The sequence below is a fragment of the Mirounga angustirostris genome, unplaced genomic scaffold, assembly GCF_029215605.1.
Source record: "Mirounga angustirostris isolate CCGP_5_RB_7025 unplaced genomic scaffold, mMirAng1.0.hap1 SCAF_7, whole genome shotgun sequence".
NCBI classification, from domain to species: domain Eukaryota; kingdom Metazoa; phylum Chordata; class Mammalia; order Carnivora; family Phocidae; genus Mirounga; species Mirounga angustirostris.
Window position 1 is genome coordinate 68,890,353 of NW_026991715.1, and position 20,235 is coordinate 68,910,587.

Below are 20,235 nucleotides of genomic sequence, written 5' to 3' on the forward strand. Positions count from 1 at the left end.
AGCCACAGGGGTGCCTGGGTGGCTCAGTCAGTTAAGCGTCTGCCTTCGGCTCAGGTCATGGTCTCAGGGTCCTGGGATCAAGCGCTGCATCGGGCTCCCTGCTCATCAGGGAGCCTGCTTCTATTTCTCCCTCTGCCTGCCTGTCTGCCTACTTGTGATCTCTCTCTCTGTCAAATAAATATATGAAATCTTAAAAAAATAAATAAATAAAAATAATTAATTCAGTGAAGGCCACAAACCAAAGAAAATACCCCTCCCTACAAAAAAAAAAAAAAAAAAAAAAGCTGTCTTCTGAGGAGGTAGTTTTGATCAGAGCAGATAGTAATTTGAGAAGTGGTGCATCTCTCAAAATAAAATACTTTATTCAGATTAAAGCAACACTGTGACCTTTGTAAGAAAAAATGACATGCTGGCTCTCATAAAGAAAAGAATGTCCTGTTTATAGTTCAAATCTCTTAGTACTTCATGGAGTAGTATGAGTGAGGCAAACTGGCCCCAGTGATAAAATGTGAGGCTATGAATCTTAATGATACTTTAAAGCTGTGTGATCATGTGTGAGTTCTTTAAGATTTCTATTAGGTTAAAATTAAATATTAATAATGCTTACCTCTTGTTTTTTTTCATTTTTATTAAACAAGTTAAATGGGTTAAATGAATTTATATGTATAAAGCAATTAAATCAGAGTATTGTTCATAGCAAATATGTAGTAAGTTTTAACTATTGATGATGATGATGTAGAAGATAGAAAACTACGTTGGAAATTAAGGAACATGAGCTGTATGGCAGCTTCTTAGCTCACTTCTTACAAAAACCATTCAACTTCCTTGAGTCTTGGCTTCACTAACTGTGAAGCAAAGGAGCTGCGTGATGTGATAATGTAGGTTCCTTCTTGTTTTAACTCTTTGATGATATATGCATGCTTGAGTTTTATGCAGTGTTGGCTTTGAACAAAAACTGTAATATAGGTAGTGTGATTTTAGAATCCTCACCATCTATTTTCTGTAGTTTCCTGCTCTCAGAAGTGACTATACCAAAGCCTGCCTGGTACTTTGTGCCATCAGCAGAAGTTCTGAGGAACAAGTATCTAAACATGTTCTGAAAGCATTTTGGGTGTATCACAGATTCATTTTGCTTACGAGAAAGTTTCCCTGGCAATGATAAGTAAGCAGGAAAGTGCTAATGTTAAATCCCACCTTATAAGTAACAGTCAGCTTTCAATATATTATGCTGTGGTAATAAATGACTCTCTAATATCAACAACTTACAACAACAATGATTTAATTTCTTATTCATGTTAACATGCCAGCTGATGCTATTTATAGTCAGCTGAAATTAGTGAGAGTTGTCTGCATCTCTGCTTTATATGTCTTCTCATTCTAGCACCCAGGATGAAGCAACTGCATTTATATGAATCGTTACATTCTCCAGGCAAAGGTTAAGAGCAAGAGAACTGGCAAGCACATGCAAGGATTCTTAAGGCTTCTGATCAACCATGGTTTTGTGTCCACCAACGTGCCACTTACTAAATTGGTTCACAAGGCCAAGTTCAAAAGCACTGAGTAGTGATATAGAACAGGAAGATGGAGTGAATAACTGGGAGCAATAATAAAGTCTGTCACAGTTTTCAAAAGACCTTCTCCAGTCCCTGAGGTTGTTAAAAATCCAAATTCTTTTAAATGTCATCAATGCAAATATTCCTTCTCCACAAAGTCTTCTTTAATTTCTCTAGTCAGTAGTTCACTGATCACTTCATTTGTATTCCTATAGCATCTTATACATCTCTCTGATGATACATATCACAGTGTGTTATAATTAGAAGAATTGAAAAAAAAAAAAAAGAATTGTTATGCTGGTACTGTTAAGCAAAAGTAGTTCTAGGGAAGAGTCCTAATTTATAATGTTTGTCAATTCCCATGGTGTAAATACTCTACCAGGCCTGATTTCAAATGGCCAGCATGGTAATCACGAAGCATGGAATTGGGAAAAGATGTACAGTAACACAACATTATGTAAGATTTCCAGCAGGAAATATAGAAATAATAGATGTAAGTAACCTCAAATGCATAGATAATAGTAAAAAATAGCAAAATGATAGTGATGAGTTTTTAATATTATCTGTATTTTAATATAATTATACATTTATATAATTTTTTTAGTAATGACAGTGTTTTTAACAAATTGAAAAATTCCTGAAATTTCAGCAGTTGGCTCTTATGAACAGATATAAGATGTCTCCAAAACACCACTGAAATTTTTTTAATTTTTTTTTATTTTTAAAGATTTTATTTTATTTATTTGACAGAGAGAGAGAGAGACAGCTAGAGAGGGAACACAAGCAGGGGGAGTGAGAGAAGGAGAAGCAGGCTCCCGGCCGAGCAGAGAGCCCGATGCGGGGCTCGATCCCAGGACCCCGGGATCATGACCTGAGCCAAAGGCAGATGCTTAATGACGGAGCCACCCAGGTGCCCCCACCACTGAAATTTTGATGTCAATGTTTATCTTTCTGCTAAAGATTGGGTGCCCTTCAGAGATGGGCTGAGTCTTAATTATCTTTTTATTCACTGTGTCTAGCATGGTGCCTGGCATTTGGTAGGCTCAATTAATGTCAAATAAATGAGTGGAGGAAAGTGAATAAACAGGCATTGGAGAGAATAGTAGGAATGGGTAGAAACAAACTTCACTGTATTGGTATTACTTCTAATTGAGAATATTATGGAAGCCTCAAATCCACACATACTCCATAAGGATGAGAGAAAAAAAAAATCACATTGCCAGGTAAGTAGCTTGGATATAATCACCAGAGATGTCTTTGCCACTTAAAGATCTATTTTCCCTTTCTGATAAAATGCTGAACTCTACTAAATAACTCCTTTAGTGATAATAATAGCAGTCATTTACGTGTACTGTGTGCCAGGCATAAGTCTCCTTATTTATTTTATCCTTGTAGCAACTATATGAAGTTACATTATAATTCCATTTTATAGATGAATACACCAAGATTTAGAGAAGCTAAGTGACTTGCTCAGGATTCCAAAACAGAATGAGTTAGAACCAGAATTTTATTCTGAATCCCTCTTATTCTAGTCTTTTTTTTTTTTTCTCCTGAGGAGCAGAGGTGAGGGAAGTTTTACCTTCTCATTTTACAGTAACATTTGCTGCTTTAATGAACTTCTTAGTTACAGACATGTATATTTTATTTCTAAAGCACAAACAGGCTTTTGTTTTAACATACTCTGATATGGTTCACCCCGGTGGTACAGTCAGTTGGGTGTCGGACTCTTGGTTTCGGGTCAGGTTGCGATCTTAAGAGTCGTGATCTCAGGGTCGTGATCTCAGGGTCCTGAGATCGGGCCCTGTGTTGGGCTCCACACTTGGCGGCATGGACTCTACTTGGGTTTTTCTCTCCCTCTCCCTCTACCCTTCCCCCTACATGCTCTCTCTCTCTCTCTCTCAAATAAATATGATTTCACTCATATGTGGAACATAAGGAATAGTGCGGAGGACCACAGGGGAAGGGAGGGAAAACTGAATGGGAAGAAATCAGAGAGGGAGACAAACCATGAAAGACTCTGGACTCTGGGAAACAAACTGAAGGTTACAGAAGGGAGGGGATGGGGGGATGGAGAAACAGGGTGATGGGCATTAAATAGGGGCACATGTGGTGATGAGCACTGGGTGTTATATGCAACTAATGAATCACTGAACACATCAAAAACTAATGAGGTATTAGATGTTGGCTAATTGAACATAATAAAAAAAATCAAATAAATAAATCTTAAAAAAAAATACTCTAATGCACCTCCTCTAGGCAGAACTTTTCTTTAATGATGTCAAACCTAGCAATGACCTCACATTATTGAATATTACGATAGTTCACCAGTTCATCAGTTACTTTCTATTTATTGATTATCTGATAACATGAACCCTTTCCACTCAGTAAACCAAAAAGTAATCCTAATCCTCAATCATGCTAAGAAATAAAATCTGTTGCTTCCAATAAGAAGTCTTCTTAAGGCTTTTGTTTATTTACAGTCTGGGTTTTGTAGGCTTGGTTATTAAAGCCTGCTCACATGTTGAATTTGCTAATGTTTCTCACCAAAAAATAGGAAATAAATCAGTTAATAATATTCACAAAAATTCAGGAAAATAATCTTTAGCGATATGGCAAAAGAGGTGATTTAGCTACTCCTTAAGAAAGCAGATGAATTATATAATTGGATACCAAAATAGAGCCATAGATCAGAGAGGTAAAATGTGGATACTTTTCAACAGTTGGATGAAAAAAGAGGCCTTACCCAGGGTTTTGAAGAAATAGCTGATTAATCTGTCAAAATAGTAATTTTTCCTAAATATTGTAAACATGACTGCCTGCTGAGTTAAGAATACAAGGCTAAAATTAGATGAGGAATATGGCTGGATCTTCCAAGTAAAGCAATCGTCATAATAACAATAGAATATCTATTGTACCTTTGTTTATACAATGCCACACAATGGGTTTGCCTCCAACAGCATGTGAAATAGTATCATACCTGTAGTGACTAGTAAATTGCCTTGCTTGAAGTAGCTGTTCTATAAATGTCTTATATTGAATGAATGAGTTGCAACTGGATGTAGTTTATATTTATATAAATGTCATATTTATATTAAAGGATCTTATATTAAGTGAGGATCTTATATTAAAATGCAGAACAAAATGCCATGGCTTAAACAGAATTGCAGTATGGCACACTTCATTACTATATTTATTATTTTATTATTTATGACATGCTCATGAAGTTTGTTCAGAAATTAACCATGGGTTTTTTATGCTGTATAATACGACACAATAAGCACACTTTATTCTTTGTCACTGAATGCAGCTATAAATCCTGGAGAGAATGCATTGAGCAGCTATCTGAGAACTATGAAGAGCAAACAGCAAAGCTATTGGAGAAGATAAGAATTTGAAGTATAACCAAGCTGGCAGTGAGTTTACCTTTTTGTTTTCTGCAGTAACCCCAGGCCTAGACTCAACTCATCTTGAAATTTGGAAGTGGGCATCAACATGGATAGAGGGAGCTCAAAAGGAAACCCTCTAGTTTAGGGGTATCGTATCAGCAGTAGTGTCACAGTGGGGGACCCACAACTTTACAACTCTGAGGGATGAAACCTTCCTGTGTCAGAATCTGTGGTCCCATGTGGGTTGGGCAAACCCATTTCCTTTTCCTTTGTCCTCCTGTTCCTTGACCCAGGATGAGGGTGCAGTAATGTAAGGTACACAAGAGAGAAGGACAACCAAATCTCCAGCTTTCTGGCCAGAAAGTACTGGGAATATCAATGAAAAGAGAGAAATTTGGAGAGATGACCACTAAAGTTGTTTATAAACTCTGGGCTTACTCCTGAGCTTTATATACATGGATCTGATCCTAAACGTTATACTAAAAGCTCTGGGAACTGAAATAAGACATAGACTACCACCAATCTTAGACTGGCAACTGGGTGTAGCAAACACAGGACAGATATAAATAGCATTTCAAAGGCTTTGAAAATGGAACTGACACTAAAACCACAACCCTCAAAAGCTAGTTAGAATTTGTGGCCTGAATCCAAGTGAGTCAACTGCCTTCTAAACCAAATGCCAACATTCTCCTAAGGATTTAACCAAGACCCAGACTATCACAACATAGCAAAGTCTTCAGAACATGATCCAAAATTTGTCAGCATAGGAAGAACCAGGAAAATCTTAATAGGAGACACCAATACCCAGTTGGTATAGAAGCCAGATTATCTGACAAGGACTTTATAGCAGCTATTATGAAAAATGATACAAGAAGTAAGGGCAAACACTCTTGAAATGAATATAAAGATAGATGTTATCAGCAAAGCAAAGGAAAATAAAAACAAGGACCAAATAGAAATTTTGGAACTAAAAATTAAAGTATTGAAAATAACAAAACTCACTGGATGGGTTCAATAGCAGAATAGAGATGAAAAAAGAATGGAAGATAGATGATTAGAAATTATCCATTCCGAATATAAAGAGAAAATATACTGAAAAGTAAATGGAAAAAATCCCAGGGACTTGTGAAACAATATGAAAAGTTTTCTGGAGTACCAGAAGAAGAAGAAAAAAGTCAGGTAAGAAAAAGAAAATTTAAAAAATAATGGCTTAAACTTCTCAAGTTTGGTAAAAAATGTAAACCTATGGTTTTAATAAGCTCATTAACCCCAAACATGATAAACATAAAGAAATTTAGGTCCAGACATATCATAATCAAACTGTTGAAAACTATAGAAAAATTTCTTGAAATCAACTGGAGAAGGAAGATGTATTATATATAACAGAACAATAATTTGAATGATTGTGGATATCTCTCTAAAACAATGGTGGTCAGAACAAAATGCAACATTTAAAAAATGCTAAAAAGAATTGTCAACCGGGCGCCTGGGTGGCTCAGACGGTTAAGCGTCTGCCTTTGGCTCAGGTCATGATCCCAGGGTCCTGGGATCAAGTCCCGCATCGGGCTCCCTGCTCCTTGGGAGCCTGCTTCTCTCTCTCTCTCTCTGTCTCTCATGAATAAATAAATAAAATAAAATCTTTAAAAAAAAAAAAAAAGGAATTGTCAACCTAGCAATCTTACCCAGTGAAAATACCTTCCAAGAATAAAGCTGAAATAAATACATTCTAATATGGAGGAAACTAGGGGAATTCATTGTCTGAAGACCAGTTCTAAAATAATTGAGAAGAAAATATTCACAAAGAAGGGGAATTTTTTGGAAGCAGTCTTAAAACATTTGAAATAAAGTAAAAGGAATGGAAATGTTAACTATCTAGGTGAATATAATAGACTATATTTCTCTTCAGTTCTTTAAATATTTTTCACACTTGAAAGAAAAAATCATAACATTTTCTGAAGGTGTTTTTAATGTATGTAGATGTAATATATAAACCAATGTAATATAAAGAAGGGAAGGTAAAGGGACATCTGAGTTGGTAAGTTTTCTGCCTTCCACTTGGAGTAATAAAAAGTTAATTCTAAGTAGACTGTTAAAAGTTAAGAATGTGTATTATAACCCCTAGAACAATTACTAAAAAACTCATGAAAGATATATAGTCCAAAAACAATAGATACATTAAAATGGAATACTAGATGAGGGGGAAGAGATCTAATAGTCCAAAGAAACAGGGAAGGGGAAGGAAACAGATAAAATGAAAAAGAAGGAAGAAACAGAAAAAAAATGGGTAATCTGAACCCACACATATAACTACAATCAATGTAAATGGTTTACACACCCCAAATAAAAGACAGAGATTGTCAGAGTGGATTAAAAAAAATGACCCAACTATAATAGTTGATTTTATGTGTCAACTTGACTGGCCCATAAGGTATTCAGATACTTGATCAAACATTATTTTGGATGTGTACATGACAGTGTTTTTGGATGAGAATAACATCAGAATGTAGACTGGATAATGCAGATTGCTCTCTCTAATGTGGGTGTGCTTCTCCCATTCAGTTAAAGGCCTGAATAGAAGAAAAAGGCTGATCCTCCCAAGAAGAAGAAACTCTACCGGACTATGTAATCATAAGGTTACTAATCAGTTGACCTTACATTAAGGAGATTACCCTAGTGGAACTAATTTAATCATATGATCCCTTTTAAAAAGTTCTAGGTATCTAAAGCCCGTTTGACTGGGACCCACTGTCATATAGTGATTCTTAAGCACAAGGAATCTGGTCTAAAGTTTCTAAGGCTGCTCTTTGTGACTGGCTCATTTACATGGAATAATTTCATTACCTGAAGAGTAATATTTTATCTAATTAATCATCTCGACCAGAGTAGATTATCATTGTATACTTGCTGAATTAATGAACGAATGAGTTATACATCTGTATAATCCCCTTTCCCATGTAAAGGTTTTTATTTTTGTTTTTAATTTAGGAGACATTATGGTACCAGTAGTGAAAAATCTTGGAACCCTCATCAAATATAGCAGGTGAGCTCTGTCCCATCCTTGTGTAACTGCAAGTTCTTGGTAGTTTCTAATGAGCAAATCTGGCACAATTTTTCACATCCTGCTCTCTCCTTTTAGGCTAGCTCTCATCTTGAATCCTGATTCTCCTTGTAGCATCATTCACATGCACCTGAATATGCAGTTAAGAGTGCTCAGTGGATCCATCTGTGAATCATCATTTTGTATTCTGTACTCACATCACGAATCAACTGCAGATTTGAAATAACTAGGATAATGTTTAAAACACTCTTTGCAAACTCATTCAGCCTTGAATTTATGTACTCACCATTGTACTTTCTACAGGCACTTAAAATTAATCATTCACTCATGTATACACACTGGGAAATAGCAAGTCTGAGCCAGAAGAAAGCCATACACAGTTTAGGCAATGAGTTTCAAATGGTGGCCAATCAAGGACAAAGGTTTTTTCTAGAGGTGCTGGAAGAGGCTTTGAGTTCTACTATTCAAGGGAAGACCTTCAACAGCACTTGCTAAGAGAGGCCAAATATGATCTGTGTCGAGCACACATTCTCACTCTCAGGAGAGGCATCTGTTTGACAGCAGAGAATCTGGCTGCCAGGTAATGACCAGTCTGTATTCACTACACACACAAAACAGCCTGGATAATTTCCATTCCTGCCAGGTCGAGATTTTTACAGTGGCCAGCCTCTAATGCTCCTGGCTCCAGAAAAGTGCCTGAAGTCTATTCCTTATCTGAGGTCAGGTCATCCCAGAAGGAAAACCTGAGCCAAGATTTCAAGTGCAAGTTATTTATTAAGGCAGTGTTCCCAAGAGAAACTGTTAATGGAGTTCAGAATAGGGAGGAAGAAGAACCAAAAAAGGTGGCAGGGGGGGGAGGGCACTATTAGGTGAAATTCCAGGCTCAGCCAGATTCCAGAAAAAGCTGTGGAGCTTAAATAGCAAGTCAGTTTGTCGTGTCTCTATGCAAAGGACTGGGTTTTGTATCTTTTTACCAGACAGTCCTTGAGTCACCCTAGGGAGACATAAACTCCCAGGCATTTCCACCTAGCTCCCCACAAGAGCAAAGTAGCTCCAGTAACCTCAGTGCAATCCTTTGAGAGATGTTAGAACAAAACATACAGAAGTGGAGCATACATCATGGTTAAAGGAGACTGAGTGATCTAGCCAGGGTACCAAGTGAGGACCATCATATATCTTACTTCTGTAGGTGTCTGGGCAAGTGCTCATCTATGTCCTACAGTCTGTCTCCCACCTCTGTGACTCTCCTCCTAGCTGTTTCTCAGAGAATCACCCTATTGCTTGTGTGGACTTTTAGGGAGGGAAGTGGGAAAGATTTCATGGATTAAAACATTAACCAGTGCTGCAAGTTATCATAACCAATATAAATAAAAACAGATACAAAGGAATTTTCGCTCCAAGAACAAGTTCTTCACACAAACATTATGCTCATTAATGAACTGTTCTGGGTGTTTTCTAAAGATCCCTGGAGACAGTGTGGTATGGTACAAAAAAGAGCATAGGCTTCAGAATCACAAAGACAGAGTAGGCACCCATGACCTCCGTCCCGGTGTTATTCTCTGGCAATTATGTTACATGGCAAAAGGGATTTTGCAGATACAAACAAGATCACTAATGAGGTGATCTCAAAATGGGGAGATTATTCTGGTGGGCTAAATCTACTGGGGTGATGCCTCCCTGAGCCTTCAGGTAAGATCCCAGTATGACGGACATGTTGATTTCAGCCTGGTGAGACTGTAAGCAAAAAATCGCAGTTGAGCCCGCCCTAAATGACCTAAAGAACTGTGAGAGAATAGCTGAGTGTTGTTTTAAGCAGCTAAATCTGTGATAATCTGCAATGCAGTACAATAATAATACATTATGTTCAAATTCTAACATTATTACTGCCAAAGTGCTGTAGTTGTGTATTAGTTTTCCCCAGGCTGCTGCAACAAAGTACCACATGTGTGGTGACTTAAAAGCAACAGAAATTTAATTTCTCACAGGTTCAGAATCCTGCAGTCCGAAATCAGAATCACAGAGCCAAAATCAAGATGTCAGTAAGACTGTGCTCCCTCTGGGGACTCTAGGAGAATCCATCCCTTACCTCTTACATCTTCTCGTGGCTGTTGGTATTTCCTGGCTCCTGGCTGTAATCTCTGCCTCTCTCTTCACAATGCCTCCTTTTCCTTCTTCTCTCCATTCCCCAACTCCTGTGCACGCGCGTGTGTGTGTGTGTGTAAACTCTCCTTCCACTTTTATAAGACTACATGTCACTGTGCTTAGGGACATTCCAGATAATCCAGAGTAATGTTCCCATTTCAAGATCCATAACTTAATCACATCACATCTGCAAAGATTCTTTTCTATTGCAATATAAGGTAACATTCATAGATTCCAGAGATTACTCATGGTATCTTTTGAGGGGCCATTTTTCAGTCTGCCACACATTATGAGCAGTCATTCAACATCTCTGTGGATTTTGGTTTCCTCATTGAAAAAATGGGACGAAACAGGACTATCTCAAAGGGTTAGTATTACAAGTAGTAAAATAATGTGCCTAAAACACCTACCATAATGCCTAGGATGGGGCTGACACTCAATAAGGGACAATTATTACTGTTAACAGAAAAGCCATGATCAATGTGGACACAGGTATTTGAAAAACCAAGATGAAAAAAAAATTAGAATCTTCTAACAAAGATATAAGCTCATCTTTCTTTAATCCATTTGATGCTAGAAATTGTCCATTTATCAGCTGTGTGTCTGTTTTAGAAAATTGTCAAATGACTGCTGTCTTACTACCATTATAATTCAATTGGATTTCACTTTAACTCTGCAAATGTTCACTCATTCTGGTATGTGCAAGGAACTCTGCTGTTCACCAGGACATGCATATCTAAGCAGGACACAATCTGTGATGTAGTCAGCCTTACGATCCAGCAGGAAAATAAGAGTTTTCCACAAATACTTGCTTCGTAGAACACATACCATGTCCCAAATAAATTAAATATTAACTTTGTTATTCCCCTTTTATGAGGTTTGCATCCAAACTTCAAAACAAATACCATGAACAAGAAAAAAAAAAAGTACATCAGATAGAATTGTTAGATTCATAGTCAGTGAAATGACAACACAACTTAGTACTCCTAAACTGTGAATTTTCTATTACTTTACAAGTACACATTGTTCTAAGAAATATTTGAAAATAATTACAGTCATAGGTTTCATTAACCAGCTGTCTAAGTCAAGCCTGCATACCCCTGTGTCTCACAGTGGAGTTGCCTTGAGCTAACTGGAACTCACAGAGAAACAACTGGCTCCTGGACCCTCACTGAGTCCCTGGGAATGTTTTGTGAAAATTCAGGCATCCACCATAACATGAATGACTCTGAAATAATTTTTTTGCTTTAAATATTTTTGTCATAAAACTATACTTGTGGTATTGCTGTCTATGTTGGCAGTAGTGTTTGAAGTCAACAGAATTTCCTATAAAACAAAACGAAAAGACAGTGACTCACTAATCTGTTTAAAGCAGACAAAACATTAGATAAAGCAACACAAATTGTTCCAAGGTTTTATGTTTTCCCTTCTCTCTCTCTCTTTCATTCTTTTTTTCTTTTCCTTCTTTCTTCCTTTTTTTGCCTTTGGTTTTTGTCCATTTAGATTTTACTCCTGCAATTAAATTTGCCTCGGTAGTTTTGTGATACATAAGTTTAACTGTCACCCTCAAAATATTCCAATGCGGTCTTCTCCCTCCCATCATCATCTGGTGTTCCATAGACATAAACAGAATATAGCATATAGGGACTGGGAAAAAAGTGCAATAAAATTAAAATTTATGCAGAGATTTTGTTGTTGTAGAAATCTTTATCTTTTACAAGGGAGGCCAACTGCCAGCAAAAGCAACTGGCGAAATAGCACACAAGCTGGTAAGAGGTTGGATATTAATATTTGAACTATGATTCTTTAAATCTGGGGGGATGGGAATGCCTTATCTCCCCCATGCTAGGGTAACACCTCATGAAACAGACCTGAGTAACAGTATATTCAGTGTTCAAAAAGATTCTTCACACATTTGTGGGATCATGCAACTTTCAAGCGGAGTATTTTTGAAACGATCTTGTTAAGCAAATTATTAGATTGTTATAGTAGACTTTCAGTACTACATATATTCCTGCTTCATTTGTGACTTCTATAGAACAAGCAATCCAGAGGATATAGAAAGACAAATTTTAGAAAGAATAGCTTCTTTCTGACTTTAATTTGGACAGACTAAATTATGCTTTCCTTCTTGAAAAATAAAATAAGAAGCCAGGAGCATTTTTTTATTGTTTATTTTTTGTTGCTATTCCCTGTCTAGACACAAATTCAGGATACCAGATGAGCATCTAAGATCTGACAAAGTCGCAATTTGGTGGCCTTAAGCATGTCTGTGTATAGTGTCATTACAAAAGTTCCCTGCACATTTTGCTCACTACTACAGCTACAACTAGTTTATGGTTTAATGACGATAAAAGAAGAGCTTGTCCTGGGTGAGGAACAAACAAAGAACCATAAAAGAAGTGATCCTCATTAAAGGGCCACCTCACAGATTTCAGGCTCCTTTCCTTTGCCCTACCTTTTGTACCTAGCCCCACCTGTAAGGATGCCAGGTAAGGCCAGGACTGAAAAAGTGTGATTAGAGATGTCCAAATTCATTTTGCAAAATATTTTTCTTCATCAGTAGGTGTTTTATTTTCCCAAAGGGGTAAAAAGTCATTCACTTTGTTTCTCATTTATTTGAATAGAATCACTTGATGGAATAGTTAAGCAGTGCCTCTTTGCTAGTCAATATCATAATAAAATAGGATTCCATTTTAAATAAGCCATAATTTTGCCACCCTCCCAGAGGTGAGCAACAATAGAAGCGTGGGTATCATACATCTGAAAAATGCAAAGGATCAGCTTTCACTGACTCTAATCAGAAATTAAAATTTGCTCCTATAGGCGAGAGCCTATGAACTTCACTGACCTGCATCTAGATGGGGCAGACTTCTAAAACTTTCAGGATGGGAGGAAATCACCCACACACATTTCAGAAAATATTATGGTTTCCCTTCTAATCTAAGAAGTAAGCAGAGCTCTGGGTTTTGACAGATTCACCGCTGCAATGTGTTGGGAAAGAAGAATAGAAAAAAGGATGGGACTGATCCCTATCTCACTGCCTAATTTTGCCAAAAGGAAAACAGACTCGGTGCCATTGGTATGGCACTTCTCTAGAAAGGACTTCTCCTTGTCCTTTCTAAAACAGTGGTGTCTGAAAGCATGTTCTGTAGTCATAAAATTTCCCAGGTCAGTTTACAAAGAAAAAGGGATCTTCCAACCATAGTTTTGGATATGGGTACTTGCTGCAGCAATGAATTTGAGAAGGTGACAGGTTACCTAATAGGTTTGCAGTTATGATTGCACCTGGCCCTGGAAGGCTGCCATGCCATGAAAAGAGAATATCCGCTCACCTGCACTGGTGAACAACAGGCCAGTGCCGCCTTTGCACACTTGATAAGCTGCTCTTGTTATTAGGGACACTGAGTCAGCTGTTCCAGCCGTATGTGCTTTTGTGTGCTCTTACTTGCTCACCATATATAATGATTTCCTCAGACATGCAAGAATACTTGGACTTTGCTTTTATTTAGAAACTGTTTTTATACATGAGTGATTGCTGACTATTCAATTATAGCTGAATTTGAAATGGTTGGGATCCATTTCTAATTGATTTCAGTGAAAATCAATAGAGTTTCTAATCAAGCAAATAGAGCTGTATGAAGTTCAGTGCTGAATGACTAGTTAAACCTCTACCATTTTTACTCATGTCTAAATCAATAAGTAGTATTTCATTTCATTTTTAACTGGATCTTTTCGTGTCTTGAACTGAGGCATTTATAGCAGTTTGCTGACATTCGAATGATGTGTATTATTTGTAAACCTGTACATTCCAGGCCAGATAGAAGCACTTAAAATGCAAAAAATATGAACAGAAGTATACAGGAAGATTATTAAATCTAAGGAACATTTTTTTAGGAGAGGTGAACAAAACCAGGAACTATGTGACATGAGGTGTTCAGACTGCCAGTTTATGGTAAACAAAGGAAGTTTGGTGGTGGTGGTGTTTTTGTTTTTTTTTTTTTTCTTAAATTCATAATATCATGATTACAGAGCATCACTGCAAAGAGGGTTAGGCTTCAGAAGATAACCAGACAAACCAGTTCTTAAGAGGGTGGCTGATTGGCTGCTTTGCTAAAGATAAATTTTTCCTCTTCCAAATATTCTGAAAAAAAAAAAGTAGACTAATAGCGAGAAGTGTAGTGATTTGCACATTATCCAAGCCATTGAGTTATTCCTGCCTGTCCTCATTCTGGTTCTTGATTTGCAGGCCAGCTATGCTCTGCAGCTGGAGCAAATTATATCAGAGAAGTGCTGATGTGACCACAAGTTGACAAAAGGACATGATTTCTAGTAGCAAAAAAGCAACTAGATTTTATGAAATTGTATCTAATAATGTTGTTTAACTCATGGATCCTGCATCTGACGCCTGCTTTTTATCCAGTCCTTTCAGCGGCCCTTTGTTAACAGTCACTCAGAAGAGGAAATAAAATGTAGCCATTGAAATAAAAATTGCTCTACTCTTTTTAATAGCTCAGCTGCAGGCTCTATTGTTTTATTTAATGGATTGTGTAACTGAAGTCTCTCCTCCTGATGATTCCCATTTGGCTTCTGAGTCCCCAAACTCTGTCAGAATCTTGGGGGTTCCAGAAAGGAGGGGAGTCTGGTGTTTTGCTTTTTCAGAATACAAGTGGATAGTAAAAGTACTAAGATTCTTTAAAATGTGATTCCCACTATGGACTTTACAGTACTCTGTGCAAGAAACAGAGCTTTTGCATCAAAAGTAAGCAAGATTAGACTGTCCCTAGATTCAAAAATTCTAGTTCACAACAGAGAAGTTTGCTTGGCTTAAGTACATGGGGGCAAGGAGGGCTGGAGGCAGTGGCAAAGGGATAAAAAGGAAATAGAAGGACTGGAATAAATAATTATCTTCATTCTTGTCAAAATCACTGTTGTCCTCTAATTGATAGATATGTTCTCCGCCCTAGATTCCCTGCAATGGGTCCCTCTATCCTCCTGCCTGACTACCCATGGCCAATGTGCAAAGTATACCTACAAGTCATCTGACTTACTGTCATTCTAAAGAGTGTCACATGAATATTATATTTTAAATTTTAAAATGTTTTTTGGTTCTTCAGAGCAGTTACAATGTGTCTGGATTCTGCTGGAAGGATTACAGGTGACTTTAAAAATATGTATTTTGCTTCTGCTTTTTAAAGATAAATTGCATTATGGGTATGTTCAAAAGATCAAAGTTAAAGGAAAGTGCCTCCTACACAAGAAAGGTGGTACAAAATACCAGGAGAAAGGATCGACCCCTCTGTTCCATACTACTTATAAACATCTTAAACATGAATGAATTGCAGACTATTTACCTGACTAAAATAAACTGTTAGGCTATGGTTCTTGGAGAATTCTGCAGAAAGCTTTTATCATTTATTTTTGTCCTGCCTTGATATGTTCCTTCAAAGCAGGTTCATTGTTTTAGGAAGTGGAGGAGAAAGATTTGTTAAATCATGAAGTGCTGAGAAGCCTTTCAGCTGAGGAAGACACACAATGTACAAAGCAGTTAAAACAAATCATACAGTATAACCTGTTAAGGATGTAATTGAGATACATGTAATCATTAACCTTGGAACAGACTGGGAATCCATTAATGAATCAAATCAATACCCTCTCCACTGATCCATAATAATTTCAAAGAAATGAAAAATTTAACAGTTACTGTATGTGAGGTTATCGTGGGCTGCAATTAGCTAGCCTCCAGGAGATTATGTTACCTGGTTACCAGAAGGTAGGTACAATTTCTGTAGATGTTCTGGAAAGATTGTCATAAAGACAGGTGTCAGACTTGGAAATGGGTCAGGAAAAGATATTTGGTATGGCCAAAACCTGGGTCATCTTTCTGTTACTTCATTCCATACGTCCTTCTTATAACATTTCCTACTTCCAGTTAATATAGATGTACTGCTTTGAAAAGACATTACGGTTGAATTTTGTCAGTAAAAAAAAAAAAGTTATTAGCTCTTTTTATATCTTACTACCCATCTAGATTTCACATGAGATGGCAAAGAGGTCAAGGCAAAAATTCTACATTTGGTAACAGAATAAACACATGAACTTTCTGCTGCAGGCAAGATACTTGTGTATGAAAATATTTCATGTTTGTACAACTCCCTCATCTTAACATTCCCAGCATGGTCATTATTGCCAGTGTAATCTTATAGAAGGATAGTGGAAAGAAATGAATGTCTTTTCTCCTCTGAATCCCCACATTTTTACGCCCCCATTTTACAAGTAGTATGCGGCACCCTACAAAATAGCGTGGAGAGAACAAAATGATCCCAGGACCCATGGCTTCTACATACATTGCTTTTCTGTAAATCTTAGAAGCAACAATCTCAGTATGTGAACCTCCATAGGCAAATCTCCATTTGGGGGAGATATAAAAAGAGATATTGCCATTCTCTAGGGAATCAGTAAATAAAACGGAGAACAGAATTTTAAAAAATGCATGGAAAATATATGCGTATGGAAATGTGAAGAGCCTTATTTTATAATGCCAAGGAGGGCACAAGATAAAAACTGTTGTCATTTGTTTCCAGGGAGAGCAGTCGGTGAGACCCAGGCACAGTAGGAGAGTTAGTTAGCTACCACATGTAAGGCTGAGAGCAGATGGTGCCGCTGATATAGAGCGCAGGAATGCGCGTGTGTATGCGGGTGCGTTTCTGTGCGTGTGCGTGTGGAAACCAGCAAGGAGTTTGACACTGATGTACTCCATCAAGTCCAGTTAGAAAGAACAAGTAGATAGAACAACATTCTGTGCATCTGGCAGCCTAACTAGCTCTGTCAATCTGTGGATACTGCTGACATTGTACTATAAGCTTCGATTCCATCTGTGTTGTTTATTTTGAGCTGGATTTACTGCACACTATGTGAATTGATGATGGCTAGAAGGTCCAAAAGATTCTGAGTCTGTTTAAAGTTCCAAGGTGTCAAATTACACAGGCTTGTGTCACGAACATTATGAAAGGGTAAGTGGAGAGGCAAACTGATTTCAGGATTTGTTAGACGTCCAAGAGAAATTGCCGAAAATATAGATGAAGAAGGTTTATGAAAACATCTAAAGAGTACATATGAACTCCTGCAATCAAATGTTTCTTTTTCAAGTTGTATTGTGTCATTTTAAAAAATTCAAAATATGTACAAACAAATAGACAAGTCAAATCAGCTCTCCACTCTGAGGTTGTGACATGCATATTATTCAAAACTTCCTGATCAGAACCATATAAATTTGCCAGAATAAAGGAACGGACTTGATGGGTTAGGGTTGCACCTGCCTTCTTTCTGAATTGTTAGAACTGAGGAAAAAGTATATTTCTATACATGTACTGTTAAGTTATTCTGTGACATTCTTTTCTTGCTTCAGTTTCTTTCCATATAATAAGATATTTATAAATCTTTCTACTATACAGTTATGAAATAGGCTTTGCTATCTTCACCAAGAAATCACTAAAGAGTTGAGAATACAGTTTTTAATGAAAATTATATACATTTATATGAGGAAAAACAGCACGGTTTGATGTATGTCATCTATATCAAGGCTTTTGTTTATTTTCATTTGCAGCATAATGTGCAGCTGAATGCTATGTCTGTATAATGCCAGAACATTCCTATGAACGTGAAGAAAAGAGATTTAATGATTCAGGTGTTATATAAGCATCTGCATATCTTATGTCATTCAATTCTTATAGCTGTTCTTGTCTGCTTGTGTGGTGAGTAGCCCGGATTAGAATTCTCCTGAACCATAAATGATACAGACTAGACTATATGCAATTTGGCTTGTAGTCATTGAATGAAAAAGCATTCTACTTATGGTATACAAATTTCAATTCATGCTTTTAATCCCCATTCAGTTAGTCGTTGGTTCTGGTTTAATTGTGTCACTGAATACAGATATATATAACTGTCTGTCCCTAAAGGGAAAAAATTTAATCATCCTGCCTCATCTGTCTCAGAGCTGACATCAAACAGAATCTATGAAAATGGTTCATTTGTTTGGTAATGTTCAATATTCATTGTTTATAAGTATTCATTTTCATAATATATGCTAGGTAACGTAAAATACACAGGTTATATACTATATGATCCCTATCCTCAAGAAACTAATTATCTAGTTGATGAGTTAAGACATTCTTATAAAAATGTCAAATAGCTATACATATATTAAATATCAGTTAAAAAACACAAGATGGCACAAAATAGACTAAAATTAAGGTGAAAAACTTCACTACGGTCTTCTATCTGCTAGGTAGCAGACTGGAGGCTTCCTCTCCATTAGGTATCTCACCTAACTCCTCAACCCTGTGAGATGTCCTTGCACTTTCCAGAGAGGACAGGGGCTGGGAAAGTGGATGTAAATTATCTGGGTCACATAGCCACTGAGTGACTGAACAAGGCTTTACTTCAGCTCACCTCCATAAACATATATTGAGCATCTGTTTTGTACCAAGCATAGTATTTGGCACTGGGATAAATAAAATTAAAAACCAGTTTGAGGAAGTGTGCAGGCTTATAAGGAATAAGATAGAAAAAGTTTAATGTGAGCATAATGTAGTAAGTGCTGAAATAGATGTACGCATATGGAACGAGGAGAACAGAGAGGGCACCTAACTTAGAAAGCTGATGAAGCGAGACACAGAAGGAAAAGGTGACAGGCTTCCCAGACAGGCACAGGCATGATCAAAGGTACATTGGTCTGAACAACAGGGAGAGTGGGAAATGGAGCTTTTGTGGCACACCCTGGTAACTCATTTAGACCACTGAGGGAAACACATTGTACATTACACATTCATAATAGCATGTAATCCCAGGAGCTGAGGTAATGAGGAAAGGTTTGAATGACATTGGCCATGACTTGTGAAGGGTGGGTAGATTCTGAATAGAGAGATAAGGAAATAACTGGATATTGTAGGGGAAAGCAAAAGAGACCAACAAATACTTGCAGATAAAGATGTGTAAAACCAATATGGCAGATGAAGGGATGCACAGGAAAATATGGTCAACTGTTCATTTTCCATTTTTGGCTATCAGTTGCCATGTAGAAACTTGAAATTTGTTATCCCTAGAATTAGTCCATCTCTAAAATTTTAAATTTCTCTCTCTGGCAACAATTTCTTAGCCTTCCAGGTTTCATTCAGTCATCTCCATTATCCAAACTGATCAAGACCTTTAATCCCTTAATTCTGAAAATTGTGTATCTTCATTAGCCCTGATCTAATTCCCAACTGATTTAGACTCCCTGGTCTACTACTTCAATCTTTTTTTTCACCTCAAAGTCCTTCCCAGATTTTCCTTCTGTATCACCATCTTTGTGGAAAAACCTCAAGCTTAAATCAATTCTTCCTTGTTCCCTAGCTCTGTTTCCCATTATTCAAGAGACAGTCATTGTCTCTATTCTCCTTTATGCTGGCCACCTTTCTACCTTCAGCTTCACAAAGAAAACAGAACCCATAATCAAGAAAATGAACATCAGCACCCACTGCTTCTAACTCTTCCATCCCAGGTGTAGAGGTGTTATTACTCATACATGAGAGGCCAATCCTTCTCCCTCTCCCCCACCCCTCACCCCACCCCACACACCCATCTTGGGCTTTTAAGGGTCATAGTACTTTGAAAATCCTGTATTTCTTCCCTTTTTCAGATTTTTATATTTTTAACTGGATCTTTCTCAAATAATATTGTTTCAATATTCTTAAGTCTCTCCAATTTTAAAAATAAACCAACATCCTCATCCTCAAGTCACTATTTAAATACTGTCCTATCTCCCCTTTTATAAGCAAACCTTTTGAAAAAGTGGCCTAGAGTCACTGTTCTACCCTTTCCTCACTTTCTAAGCATTCCTTAACCCACTGCAAGGAAACCACCCCCAAGAATTTCCTGAAACTGTTCTTGTTAAGGTCGTCAATGATGTCTTATTTCTGAATCTATTCTTACCTTATTTTACTTGTAAAACCGATATTTCTAATTCCTCCTCTTTGAACACAAGTTTTTTGGTTCAATAATACAACACTCTGCATTTTCTTTGTAGACTCCTCTTTCACTGCCATTTTCCTAA

At 37.2% G+C, this 20,235-nt stretch overlaps 1 long non-coding RNA gene across 1 annotated transcript; it reads left to right on the forward strand.

The window, feature by feature from the left end:
• The first annotated feature begins 4,864 nt into the window (after nucleotides 1-4,864).
• Nucleotides 4,865-18,045, forward strand: LOC123852806 (uncharacterized). Its single transcript, XR_006793012.2, has 4 exons — nucleotides 4,865-4,966; nucleotides 7,499-7,572; nucleotides 7,925-7,979; nucleotides 17,746-18,045. It is a non-coding gene; the product is annotated as an uncharacterized LOC123852806 (long non-coding RNA).
• The last annotated feature ends 2,190 nt before the right edge of the window (nucleotides 18,046-20,235 follow it).